This window comes from Camarhynchus parvulus, chromosome 6, assembly GCF_901933205.1.
Source record: "Camarhynchus parvulus chromosome 6, STF_HiC, whole genome shotgun sequence".
Taxonomy (NCBI): Eukaryota; Metazoa; Chordata; class Aves; order Passeriformes; family Thraupidae; genus Camarhynchus; species Camarhynchus parvulus.
Window position 1 is genome coordinate 31,046,928 of NC_044576.1, and position 14,413 is coordinate 31,061,340.

General features: G+C 42.0%; 1 protein-coding gene across 5 annotated transcripts in view; it reads left to right on the forward strand.

Annotated features, from left to right (window-relative positions):
- The first annotated feature begins 748 nt into the window (after nucleotides 1-748).
- PLEKHA1 (pleckstrin homology domain containing A1) overlaps nucleotides 749-14,413 on the forward strand; it is a 31,647-nt gene continuing 17,982 nt past the window's right edge. For 4 of the 5 annotated variants that reach the window (XM_030950885.1, XM_030950886.1, XM_030950887.1 and 1 more), the window contains exon 1: nucleotides 749-882. The gene's annotated coding sequence lies outside the window, so the exon portion shown is untranslated. Of the gene's footprint in view, nucleotides 1,098-14,413 lie in introns of all 5 variants that reach the window. The other variant, XM_030950884.1, reaches the window with a different exon arrangement.

Genomic DNA, 14,413 nt, shown 5'->3' on the forward strand with positions numbered 1-14,413 from the left:
GCAAAAGGCTCTGAGGCAGCACCTGAGCTGCCTTCACCTGAGCTGAAGATAGTTCAGCTGTGGCATACACAGACCTCGAGTTTTCTGCCACGTTAGCAAAGTATACAAAGGCACGTATGAACATCTTGATTTACTACATCCTTAAAGCTTGTTAGCTCCAGGATGTCCTTGAGTAAGGGAACCCAGCTGTGCTGTGTTCTAGGGGCGCTGCTACCTCATGTTCAATTTGCCACCAGCCAGGATCCCCTGTCCTTTGCCAGGGCTCTGCTCTCCAGTGCCATTCCAGAGCCTGTCCACACACCCAGGACTGATCTATCCCAGGGGCAGAATCTGGCACTTGGCCTGTTAGACATTATGTGGCTGGTGAATGGCAGTTCATAGAATCATAGATCACATAGAATCATAGATCACAAATCAGTTTGGGTAGGAAGGGACTCACAGCCCATCCATGGCCAGGGACACCTTCCACTATCCCAGGCTGATCCAACCTGCCCTTGGACACTTCCAAGGATGGAGCAGCCACAGTTTCCCTGGACCAGAGCCTGCCCACGCTCAGAGGGAAAAATTTCACCACAATATACAACATTTCCCTCCCTGATGCGGCCTCCCCATCAAACGCTCGATTAAACCCTCAGTAATTGAACTACAATTCCCTTCATGCCCCGCGCCCCGCCTCTGCCCCCGCGCCGCACTACATGTCCCAGCAGGCCGCGGAGCGGCGCGGGCGGCAGCGCGGTAGCGCATGCGCAGTGCGGTGCCGGCGGCGCGGACGGAGGCGGTGGGATCAGCCCGTTCCCGGTGAGGGGCGCGGGCGCGGGGCCGGGAGCGGGCCCGGGGAGCGCCCGGCTCTCCTCACGGGGCTCCCGCACTGCCACCACTCCAGTAAGTGCCTCGGCCCGGGGTGGGGCTCGTCCCGCCCCGGGTGATGCCCTTCCTTCCGCGCCTGCCCGGTGTGTGACCGCGCAGGGCACTGTCCTGCCGCCTCTCCCTCCTTTTTTCCTTTCCGCTTTCCCTGGAAGGCGCTCGGCGGCGCGGGGGCTCCGCCGCGCTGCGGGCTGCCCCGGTGGCGCGGGCAGGGCGCTGGCACGGCCCCAGAGGTGAGAGGAGCGGTGATCTCATTGCTCGTCACGGTTCTGCTCGGCTCTGCTGCTCGGCTGTGCGGGCACGCCGGGCAGCAGCGATGGTACCGGGCACAGCCCGCAACCGAGTGCGGGAGGCCTCCGGGCCGCCCCCTCGGCTCGCTGCCCCTCCGGGAGCCCCGGCGGAGCTCGGGGGGCTGGGACAGCCAGCGGGCAGTGCCCGGTGTGCCCAGCAGAGCTCAGGGTCTGGGACAGCCAGCGGGTAGTGCCCGGTGTGCCCAGCAGAGCTCGGCGGCTGCCACAGCCAGCGGGCAGTGCCCGGTGTGCCCAGCAGAGCTCGGGGGGCTGGGACAGCCAGCGGGCAGTGCCCGGTGTGCCCAGCAGAGCTCGGGGGGCTGGGACAGCCAGCGGGCAGTGCCCGGTGTGCCCAGCAGAGCTCGGGTGGCTGCGGCAGCCAGCGGGCAGTGCCCGGTTGGCTTTGGCTTTGGCTTTGAGAGGGATGTGCGCGGAGGCTCCTGGCACACTCCGAGCCGTGGTCTGGCTTAGCTGTAACCGGGGCTGGTTATTTGCTGTGCCAAAGTGTCTTTAAATGGATAACTGGACTATAAATGAATGTTAAACTGTAACCACTGTTGGTATATGCACGGTTTTTATCACCTGTAAAATTCCAGATAGGCATTTGACATGCTGCTGAATTTAACATGGGCTTACATTCTGTATGTATTGTGAAGACTGAAATTCTGCATGTATGTGTTGTGCAGACTGAAATTCTGTGTGTGTTGTGCAGACTGAAATTCTGTGTGTGTTGTGCAGCTCCCTTGGGAGGAACTAATGCGTGGCCTTCGTAAAAAGCATTATGTTGTTGCATCAAATGTTTGCAGAGTAGCATGGAGAAGACAGCAGTTTTCTCTCTGGCAGGCTGTTGCTTTGGGGCCTTCTGTAACAAGAATGTCTGATTTTCACTAATCAGTGTATTGTGTTTATAATCGAGCAGAACAGTTGTTACGCTGAGCTCCTGAATTAGGCATCAGCAGAGTGGTGTTACCTGAGTAAAGCTGAGAGGTAGAATCTTTTAAATTTTTTTTTTTGAGATTTCTTAAGAGCTCCATCTCTCTATGCTTCACCTTCTCAAAGCAGAGTACTTTTAAAGAGACTACTAGGCATAGAGCAAGCTGAACAGCATCAGCTTCTTTGATGCCTTCTGATAAATTCCTTGCTTTCCTGACAGAGGCTGTAATGTCTATAAAGATAAATTTTCTGTTCTCCTTACCCAATTCCGTACATGACCCTGCAGGACAGAGCCATATTTGCTCCTACAGTTTTGGGGCCTGTGATGTGTGAGGAGTGGCTTTTCACAGTTGAAACCAAAGCAACAGGATTTTTTTTTTGGCTTTTGTTTTGTTATTTTGTTTTTTTTTTTATGTTTGAGCTGCATTCATTTTGATGCAGCACAAACAATCCTAACTGAGCTGGAAGTGTTTGTGGTTACTTGGAGCGGTTGCTCTCTCATGAGTTACTCTGCCTTATGGAACAGTGGTCTTGCATTTTAGGTCCATTCAGTCTTGTTTCCTCCTACTTGTTATTTTTAGATGAGAGAGTCAGAGCAGTAACAATACATGAAGCTGTCAGGTTTGTGAAGCACAGAAGTGTAGAAGTGCAGTTTTCTCCTTTGTCATGAGGAAGTGTTCAAAGTGGGTTGAAATCTCTTTGTGGTAGGGAGAGATGCTGGGCCTGCCTGATATTTGGAGGAGAGTCTTTTAATTCAGAGATAGATAAGCACTGATGCAGAAATTGATAATCCAAGAAATTAATACCTGGGGGTTTGATGTCTTCTGGGTATCACTGAGTGCTACACTGCTGGAGTCAGCTTTGCATAAAATACAAACCTTTGTGTGACTCACTGAGTTCTATCTGTAGTTAATCAAACGTTGTGATTTGATTTTGTGAGTGTAGAAGATTTAATTCCAAATTCATAAGTTCTAAAGGCATCTATTTCCTTGAGCTATTTCTCTGCTTTAAAACTACATTCGGCCTCATGGTCCATTGCATAGCTCTGCATTTCAAGGGTGAAATTAAAGCAGAAGATGCTCAGTGGGTCCCTGGTAGGTGTAGTGCTGAGATGTTTCAGGGGAGCAGATGCTTTCATACAAATCAGAGAATAGGCAAAGAAGAATCATTGTGTAAAGAAAATAGGCAGGCAGCATCTTCATGCTTTCCCTCCTCCTCTCCTCCTGTATTTATTTTTCCTCAGGAGTAGTAGCTGAGTGACAGAAGACAGACACACACATGGGGAATATAGAAGGCATGTGCAGGAGGAAGAGACCTGAGTGCAGAAAAGGCATTTTTACAGGTAGCTGGGGCTTGTTCCAGAAGGCAGCAGAGCTATCTCAGCTCAAATAAAGGCTGACAGCATGTCAGAGAGTTGGTGTAGAAGAGAGGAAGTGCAGAAGGCAGTTTTTATTGACTGTAACAGATTAGAAAGAACTTGAGGACATTACTGAAATGAGAACAGGTCTCTGCTTGTAACACAGTCTCCAGTGCAGGGTTGGATGTAGCCCAAAGTGCCAGGCCTGCAAAATTCTTAATCTATTTTAGTAGATTTAGAATTCCATCGATGTCTTCATTACTGACTGTTCCTGGTTATTTAAGCTGACAGTTATCATGGTAAATGCAGTTCCTCCAAAATGCAGCAAACCAGCAGTGTTGGGGAGTGAGTACATGTTCTAATGAGAATTTTCCTTGCATGCTCTGCTGTGCTTTTGCATGTATCCAACTCTGCATCAGTGTTTAGACAAACAATAGCTTGTGATATGAGAGCATTTATCTCTCTTGCAAGATGGGTTCTGGCTGGTTTTTTTTTTTCACTGATAATTATGAAGAATAGGAATGGTCTTAGAAAATACTTACTGGGGTTTGCAGCCAAGTGAACCTTTGTGCAGTTGCATAATTGCATGAAAATACAGAATAGTAAGTTATTTCAGTGCCAAAATGGGAATTTAGGTAACTGGCTTTAGCATTAAACATTTTTACAGCCTGGAACAAGTGCTTAAGAATTCATCAGGAAATTATATAAAGAAAAACAACAGTCAGTGCATGTATTCTTTTGGTTTTGAAACTAAAGGCAATGGGACATGGCTGGATGCATTGCTGTCAATGATTTATAAAATTATTTAAGAAACCTAAATATCGTAATCCTAGTGAGCTTATTTGACATATGAAAATAAAGTAACAGCTTTAAAAAAGTCACCTGCTGAAGAGCTCTGAGTGACAAGAATGGCTCAGGTTTTGAAGTTATACTTCAATGCAGAGAATCACTGAAATGAATTGGAATGGAGGGATGTGGCTGAGCTGCTTCAAATTTTTTCCTGCTCTTGAAATCTTTCAAATTAGGACTTTGAAAATATATAGGTCTAAGGTCAGCTTGATGCATGCTGTACCCTAACAGTGAGAAGCATTTAGGTACGTGTTGGTATAGGGCTCAGTTCTATAAATATCACTTTCCTCTCAGTGCTAGGTAAAGCAGCAGGGTTTTGTTGCTGTTGAGGAAGGAAGCCGGTTCATTGTCTCAGCACTAAGCAGCATTTTCTCCCTCCAGGGACTTGCAGAAGCATCTAGAATGTGTAGGTGTTTCTTTAATCTTGGAGAAGGAACTTATTAAGCTTTCTGGTGCAGAACTGTATGAGCCACTTACTCTTACCAGATGTTATCTGCACAAGTAGGGAGTTGCAGGTCTGGTAGACATTTGTGGCATTCAACAGTTTAAACAGTTTTCAGGTTTGAACATATGCCTTTGCCTTAAAATCTGAATAGTTTCAGGTATTTTATGTAGAAGAAAGGTGGTTCAATAGTGAGGTTGCTGCTCTGGGACTTGGGAAACAGGTTCAGCTCACTGTTTTGCCAAAAAGCTTCCTGTGTGGCCTGGGACAAGCTGCTGCTGTGTCCCTCCATTCTCAGGCTGAGAGTGCTGAGCAGCAGCAGCTCTGCATCCCAGGAGTGGTGAGGGCAAGTCAGGCTGGATGTGGCCAGGGGAGCTCCCTAGTGCTGCGAGGCAGAGGCTGAAGACACTGCCCAAGTTAAAAAACTAGGGGCAAGCTCCAGGCAGGAGGAGAAAAACCAGAAAAATACAGCGGAAAAAAGGTTTTGACTGGAAATCTCTGGTGTCACTTAGAGAAAGCAAGTCCTTAAAACTTTAAGGAGCGCTGCATGGCCTTGTTTGTTTAACAGAATTTTAAAACAATGCTTAAAATACCCACACAAATATGTAAATCTTTTATGTTATGGTTCTGCCACACAGGAGACAGTAGCAAAGCTCTCTCTGTTCCTTTGTTGGCTGTTCTCTTCTTGAAGATGCTTTTAATTCTAGCTAGCCATTGCATCCAGATGTTTTGGATATCAATTTAGCTCATTTTTTCTGCTGGCATGGAAAGCAGAATCTCTTAAATTGGGCCTGATTTACTGACTTTTCATGTGAAAGAGGTTGAGCTTTTCTGCCTCTCCACTCCCCCAAAGGGAAAAAGAATTTGCTGCCACCTCTAATGAGCAGTGTCTTTATTCATGTTGCAGAGTTAAAAGTATTTTGAATTTAAAATCTTTCTGGTGAAAATAGGGCACTGTCATTGCTATAAATTGAAAATGTAGACTAGACAGCAATTACCAAGCTTTGCAAACATGTTTTTGTTGTTGAGAGTCAACACTCCCAGGAACAGTCTCTGTATACTGACAGATAGGTGATAAATTAAGGCATTTAATATGTAATTGTTTTGGCGTGTATGCTCTCCCTGGGTGCTTTGGTACCCACCACATTTACATCCCATGTCCAAGAAAATGTGTTGGAACTTGTTTCAGACTAGTGACTTAATTAAGTGTTCTTCTGTTAAGCACTAAAACAGTTACAGGCCAGGTTTGTTGTAAGAGTGAGCAGTCCTCCTAAAACTGCACTTCAAAAGATGTTCAGTATGTTGGTTAACTCTTTAGAGAGGCTGAAAATGACAAATGGGAACTTGGGCTGGGCTAATAATTCAGCTGGCAAGTTATTGCTGTCTGGTAGACCATGCCTGTGTGTGCAGCAGTGCTGGAAGGTTGGGTCACTTAAAGGATGTTAAAAGTGTGCCTGCTGATTCAGGACTTAGGGGTTTGGTTATCTTGATTTCTTTTATCATTAACCTTTTTCTTGTGTTTCTTCCTTACATCAAGTTCACTGTAGATGCTGTAATTTATCTATTTATGTAATTTATCTATTTATTTAGATGCTGTCATTTATCTATTATGTAATTTATCTTCCTGCTTTGTGCTGGTGCCCTGATTTTTGGGTGGAGGGGCATGATTCCTTCAAGAGGGCCATTTGCTGCCTTTTTGTGGGATGCAGCAGTACAGGGTGCTGAAAACCAGCTTGTTGCATGCTCATGGTACCTCCAGCATTTCCAGGCTGCTGGATGTGCACAGGACTTGGGATTCTTCTGGGGTTTTTCTGCTTTGTTGTGTACAGGTCAGGCAGCAATCCCATGAAATGCCAGGAGCTGCTTGGTACTTCTGGGATTATTCTCCCTACCCGCCATAACTGAGGTTTTGAGAAACACCTTTGTCAGTGCAGAGCAGCAGCTGGGCAGTAACTGGTGTTTGTGTCATCCCACAAATGAGGAGGAAGGTGAGGCAGAAGGCCACAGCCTGGGCTGTACCTGCCATGAGGACAATTCCCTGTGCTCAGGGCTTGGTTCCAAGGAGGAATGCTGCTGGAAATGAATTCTGTGAGCAGTCACAGTGAGTGATGTGATTCCAGTGAAGCGGCACTGTGCTACAAACAGAGCAACTTTCACTTTGTGGGGTTTATCTGCATGTTGGGTGAGACTTCTATTAAATGTGCCAGAGTGGGGGTTGATTTTCTTAATTTAAGGTGTATAAAAAAAGATAGAGGGAGGGTAATGTCCCAAAAACTTTGCCATTTGATGGGAGCTTAATTTTCCCCTCGCGCCTTGGTAAACAGGAGCTGTGCATCTGTGAATGCACATTTATCTGTCTGTTACATGAGACAGGCAAAGCCCTGTTCTTCCTGAAGAGCTTTCACTGCATTTGCACTTACTGGAGAGCTCTGAGATTAGTGCTAATCTCTGGAAATCCTTGTGTAGTTCTGATATTACTGACAAGTGAGCTGGATTCTGGAGGAAATAGCAAATCTTTGCAGTAGAGGGAATTTTGACCCACATGGTGGATTATACAATAAATGAACACGGTCTGTACTGCAAATATTAAAATAAATTAGGTGAACATTAAGCAGCAATGATTTTTTCTTTACCAAAGTTTTAATGTAGCTGAACCCATTGCATTTTTCTTTATTCTGCATTGAATTTGCTGAATTAGATCTACCAAATCAAAATTGATAGTCAGTTACTCACTTTGTGTGCTCTCATTTCATTAAATCCTTTTATATCTGTAAAAGAGGTCAAATCAAATATTCACCTGATAGTGTTCTTTTCATTATTTGATATTGAAATGAACTGAAAAATGAGGTTTTTTCAGCCCTTTCTTTAACAACACAAGAGTATTCTGTGAAAACTGAAGATATTGCTGATTTCCTAAGCAGCTGGCCTTTCCATTTCTTACATACTTCCCAGGAAGATCTGTGTTTATTTGTAGTGCTGAGTTTATACCCAGGATTCTGAGTGAAAATCAGCAAGACTGGTTCACAAATGGCAAAATTCATTATTCAACCAGCCTTGCCTTCTTTTTGTATTGGACTTCCTAAGGTAAAATAAGCTTCACCAGAATTTGTAGTTTGATTCAGATGGGAATTTGAAATAGCTGGGAGTGTGTGGAATTCCAGTGCTTGGAGTGGTTGGCCTGGATGAAACAGTTATTAGTTTATTATTGAAATTAAACAGGGTTTTTTCTAATGGCTAACTAGTAATAATAAGTAATCCCAATAAGTAATGTGGTTATTTCCTGCTTAATTTTTAATTTGTTTTGGTTGTTGTGAATGGACACTTTCTATAGACTGAGCATGTAAGCATCTTTGAGAACAAGGACCTAATTTTCATATTTGGAGTTTTGTAGGTGGCACTTATTTAAAATTTTGAAAAGGCTGATAAAAAAATGAAATAATTGTAAATATGAATCAGCTCTGAACTTGCATTTTTAAGGATTTTAACTAGCATGTAACTGAAATTAATTAGCATTTAAAAACTTGTTTTGAGGTTTGTGTGAGATATAAGTCAAAGTGAATTAGAGTAACTATATTTTGTTTTATTTATCTCTGGTTATATCTCATTTTGAGTAACAATATTATCTAGAGGCTTAATATAAAGTGATGAAAATTACATCTGACTGTTGTAAAGACTTGGTGTTACTGAACATATTCTGTCACTGTCTCTCAGCTTTGTTATTTTACTTCATTGCCTTGTAAGCTGGTCATCACTCATAAGTTATTAATGGATTAATTTCAAGAGTGTTTTTTTTATAATGGCCTTGTTGCACAGGATGCTTCCCTTTATTTTTGTTAGCTGCGTGCATTTAAAGGGACAATTAAAATAATTGTTTTAGCTGGGCAAAAACCATTAATAGTTGAGGTTGGTTTTTTTTTGGTTGTTGTTTTGACTTAAAATATCAGTGACAGAGAGGAGTTTTGCATCCTGTGCAGTGCATTTCCTATTCCATCATATCCCAAAGCCTTTGGCTGCTATTGCAAATACCTTAAAATGGAGGAAAATAGTTCAGTTTAGAACAGGAAACATCACTTTGAGAAATTTCTGCAGAAAATTTTGAGGAAGTAGCAGCCTGTTCCATCGTGGAGCTTGTAGGTCAGTATTTGAAACAGGCCAGGGGATGATGGATTCAGATAACTCCAGAATGTTTTCCATAGAACTCCAGATTTCCCTTAGAACATACTGATTGGTTTTTTCCTGAGGTGAAAGTAACATTAGAGGATAGTATTGAATAAAATGAATCATTTGACTTGCTGAGGTGCACTGGAAGAGATGGGAGTGGTTGGCTTACCCTGATTTAGGAAGTGTTCCTGGAAAACAGCAGCTCAGCATTTTGAACACAGAATCACCACTGGATAAGACTGAAGTTCAAGATAAGGCTGCTGGTTTTGTTAGATGATTCATCACTGCAACCGTGATTTTTCTATTTTGTGGTCTGCTTGGAAGTTGGATTAAGTGCTGGGGGAGGGATGTATCTTTTGACATTCCTCATAGTTTGGTCAGGGATAGAAGAGTTCAATGCCACTTGTACTAAATATTTTTCAATTTGGAAAATTGATTTCTGCTTAGGAATTTTTTTCCAGTTGAATACTGGCCTTTTGCAGCTGGTTTTTCCTTCTTTTTGACTACTTAGAATGGGAATCTGAATTTAGGGGGCAGTGTATCCTGGAGACTTCCAGTTATCATTTTTAGATGTAGTTAAAAAGTTGATCACAGTGTCAGAGGCTGCTGGCAAATCCTGTTAACAGAAGTATCCAATGTCTGCTATGCCCCCCAGGACAAAAATGAGGCAGTGGAGGATCTTTGGGAAGTTGAAACTCTGGGCTTGTAATTTTAAATCCATCAATCCTGAATTATCTTTTGTTATTAAAAGAATTGCAGCCAAGTCACCTATCCAGCTCCTGGGTTAGTTCTTTGTGGGGTTTTTTGTTATGTTTTTGGTACTTTGGAAGCTGTATGAAAGGTGAGCATGGATTTACAGTATTGTCTCATAGTATCTCTCTGGTGGGCTGCCTGTGCTGGAAGGTTTTCAAGGAAATAAAAAGAGGTTTGAACTGCTGTCTCTGGAAGATTTATGTGACTTGTTTTCAGAGGCTGCTCTGAGCTGCTTGTCGTAGGGTTGGAATTTCCCTCTCCCTGCTCACTTTCCTTGCCCTGGATATACACAAGAAGGAAAGCTTTCACTGCAGTGTTCTTCAGGGGATAAGCAGCACAGTCTGAACTCATCCCTTCCCCTGGGGAGGCACTAAGTGGTCAGTAAAAGAGATGACCAGCTGGAGAGCAGCTGATTTACAGCAGGAAGCTGAGAGTAATTGCCTAGGCAAAAGCCAGGAGCCCTCACTAATGAAGCTGTCCCTGGAACTACAGGAATGGCTGGGGATGCTGCTTTACCTTCCCTTTGTGCTGCTGGAGCTGCTGTAAACAGCAGAGCTTAAAAAAGGAGCTGGGGAGGAGGGGTGGGCATGACTCATGGCATCATTTTATATTTATCAAGTGGAGGTGTATGAATGTTGTTCTTCATTTCATAGGGATGAGTAAGTAGCTAATGGATGTTTCTTAATCTTCCTAGCTGATAGAAAAAGAACCCCAAAGTCATCTCCTGGGGTGAGTTATATCCAAAGTTCCAAATGTTAAAGAGCAGGAAGTAGAACTGATCATCTAAATTAAAGAAATAAAAGTAATAAAATATTACCCAAAATAATGAAGTAAAAGCAATAAAATATTACCCAAAGCTTGGGGAAAAGGCATGTAAAATAAAGAGGTGTTAAGTGCCCTTCTTGTATTTCTTAATCAAACTCTTAGTGCAAAGCCTATTGCATGGTGTTTTTTATGAAGAAAAAATTCCATTTGCTTCAGTCAGCCAGTGGTCCATGGTTTGTACCTACCTGTGGAAATCAAGTCAAGGGAGAGACTGGGCCATAGAAATGTTCTCTGGCACCTCACTTCAGTCTTGTCTAGACTTTGTACTTGAAGATAAGAAGGCTGCAAGCAATCTGTAATGGAGGTGAACTCAAGAACAGGTGCTGGTGGGAAGCTAAAAATAGGAATTAATGTGGGAGAGTTGGAGCTGTGTGTTATAAATGGTGCAGAGGAGATGCTCGTGTGCCTCTGCAGGTCCTGCTTGTGCAGTCATGCATTTACAGTGAGGCTGGGGAAGGTGATCTGGGATTTTTATTTATAGTGGTGCCCAGGAGGCCAGGCAGCCCTCAGTGTGGGATATAAATGTTGGGGAATGTCAGTGTGTGTTGTACCTCAGAGGAAAAGAGCAGGGAGAGGGGAAATCTGAGAGAAGCTGGGCTGGTGAGGTATGGACCTCCTAAATTAATACCCTGCTGCTGGAAAGAAGGATGTAAGGCTTCAAAAATAAGTGACACCTCCTCTTTGCATTATAACACAGCCCTCCAGGAAAGAGTTTCAAGGAGCTGGGAGTTCCTACAGAGTGTTACTATACACCACAAAATGGGTTTTCAAGAACATCTTTGTTTTTGGAGGACTGTGGCAAGAACCAGGAAGAAATGGGCCACTGGGATGTTTTTCCTGAAGTAGCACAATGTCATTGACCCACATCTCCACTGCAGGGAGGGAAGGCAAAATAAAATGAAGTTATTTGTGGTCTGTAGCAGGTTTGATGCCTTCAGCCTTACTAAGAACTCATAATCTTTTCATAGTGCTTGATTCTAGAAGATTTAATGCACTCTTCTGTGCTGCAGGTTCTGCTGCAGAAAATAACTAAGGGTGCATGTAGTCATGCTGTAAAATGTACAGACTGGCAGATTTTGTTTCCTAATTGCTTCAAATAATTTAACAGAAAATCTCATCTCTGCAAGACATGATCTGTGTTCTGAAGACATTTTTAAGTTGAAATTCTGATGAATTCTTAGGCTGGTGGTCTTCCAGCAGATTTCCTATGCTGAATTAGAGTTCTGCAATTCCTTGTATGAATCATGACAATTCCATCAATGCTATTTGGTTCTGTCTAGAGTTGTCAGGAAGGGGATCATGGTGGTGGCTTTGTCATGTGTTCATCCCTTTAGTAACTGGAACAAAGGCACAAATTGATTTTTTTTAATGTGCATTGCAAATTGTGGTTCATTAATGAAGGTTGAATAGAATTGCTATTAATTTACAGGGGAATCTTGCCAAGGTGTAATGGGTGGAAGCAGGCTTTTAAAAATGAAAACAGTTGTATGACACTGTGCTAGATTTCAATTTATTATGAAGTTAAAGGGATTTTTTTGTCTCTTCTTTGAGACCATCAGTCTTGTAGAAGTCTGTAATCCCATGAGCAATTTTAAACTAATTTGAAGAAAACAGCAGTTATACAATTTATATTTTAACTTTAGTGTTACTTTATGCTGTATTTTCATTAGGGCACAGAGTAGGTGCAAATAGTATCATTTTGTAGGCTAGAAATTAGCTAGTAGTACTTTGAAGTAGAGAATCTTTATTAATTTTTGTTTGGGTATTTTTTCTTCTTCTGTGAGAATTAGTTTACTGACAAATAAGAAAAAGCTTCTGAGTTTTGTCTTTTGCCCTGGAAAAAAAATTCAAGTATTGGAGTAGTTCAGCTTTAGCTAATTGTATGTTCATAATGGAGCATTATGAGCATCCTCCTTTCATTTTCCTTGAAAGGTTTTCTGAAACATAGATTCTCTTATGGGGGGAAAGTGCTTTGAAAATTCAGTTGGTTTTATTCAAGGATTCTTAATCAATCCTGATCTTGTTTGAAAAACAAGTTTTCCTTGTTTCATTTTCCTCACATCTGCAGAGAACACAGCTTTAAGTCTGCTCAGACAGGAAACCAGCCACCAATATTTGCTTTTTTTTAGGCACAGGGCTTTTCTGGGCTTCATAAACTGTTGATATGAAGCCTAAAGGGTGTCCTGGAAATGCTGGATGATTTTGTTGAAGAACCACCTGGTACAAATTAGGACAATACTGATAAATGGCAGGATTTTTATTCATTTAAATGCAAACAAGGTGTGATGCCAAGTTTTAGCAGAGTAGAGGTATAATTTAGAGAACAGCTACCCTTGAGCTTGCCCTCAGTGTTTATAGGAAGATGTTGCTTCAGTGTGAAGCGATCCCAAGAGCCTCAATTGAATTACTGATGAATGTTTGTTAAAATAATGATATTGTCCTGAGTGCTCAAGTGTTTATTTTTGTGGTCCTTATAAATATAACTTGGTTACAGAACTTGACTTAGATCTGTGATATTTAAATTGTGAGGAATGCACCAAGAAAATTTAGATTACTTAGTAAATTTTCTTACTTTATTGAAGAATAAACCTTTGCATATTTAAACCATTGTTGCTCGTGACTTTTTAAAAACTGCTTCTCAAAGTGATTGAGTCAAAAATTGGCTTGTGTTCTAATTAGTCATATAAAATGACAGCTGTAAATAGAATTATACCTTTACATGTTTATATATTGATTACCCCCACCCCAAAAATGTAAATATCTGAGTCCCTAAAATAAACACTGATTCTCTCCCCAAAACAACACTTGAAAAACTGTCTCATGTTTTGGTGTGGTGTATCAGTAGCTAACTACAAATAATTATCAGGTGTCTGTCCCATTGTATGTGTATGTAAGTGTATTTAAATCAAGTGACCTCAAATATTAAAGGTAAAGAGTTTAAAGAAATACTAAAATAAACTTCCATATTACAGTTAAAGCTGGAAAAGTTGGAAAATTATGAAAAATGTAAAGTGTTTCAACCTTCTGTGTCTTACATTAGTATTTTTGGATCTGTACTATTTCTGAATTTTGTAACAAAATGTGAAGACTGAATCATTTTTCCCTGCCCTGGGAAAGATTGGCATCAACCTGATTTTTATCATTTTTAGATGAGTATGCAAATTTATCTTTGGTCTTACAAGGCTGGCTCTTAAAGTAGAATGACTGTCCCATGAAATAAAAGGAAGCAAAACCCGTGATGCAAAAGGCAGATCCATAAAAGGTGAATGGTAAAAGGGTAATAGGTGGGCACAATGCAGATGTAATTTAATTTTTTAATGCAGAACAAATTTAAAAAGAAAAAAAAAAGACCCCAAAAGCCAAAATAAAAGCCTGGTACACTCAGACCTCAGTAATATGAGCAGAGGGTGTTCACATCTCTGTTGGCGCTTAGACAGCTTCATTTTTCCTATTTAATGTATAAGAATGAAAGGATGTCTTTTTAGACACAGCTAGACGTGAAGTGCTTTTTGTAGGACAGAAGAAAAATGAGAACAATGTTTCTAAAAGCTTTTTTATTGCATTTGCATAAGCTAGATATGAAAAATTATGTTGGGCAGTGGAGCTCCTGACAACGATTCTTCCTTGGCCGTGAGAGGCAATGTCAAAGGAGGAAGTGTAACCCCACTGCTGTCTCAATTTTGTGCATGCTGTGAAGGAGAACCTTTATTTTTCAGTGATCTTGTCAAAGCCTTGATGCTCATCTGCTGCTTCCCACTTGTAACTTTACACTTAGGCTGTTGGATCTGCTAAATACACACTGCAAAGTATGAAAGTCCTGTCTGAAAATGCAGTGGTGGTGGTGTGGGGAGCAGCTACGCTTCACTTACCCTTCCGTAGAAACTTCTTGAAGCTACTGATTGAAACTGCTCAAAATGTCATGCACTGAGCAGTCTTAAA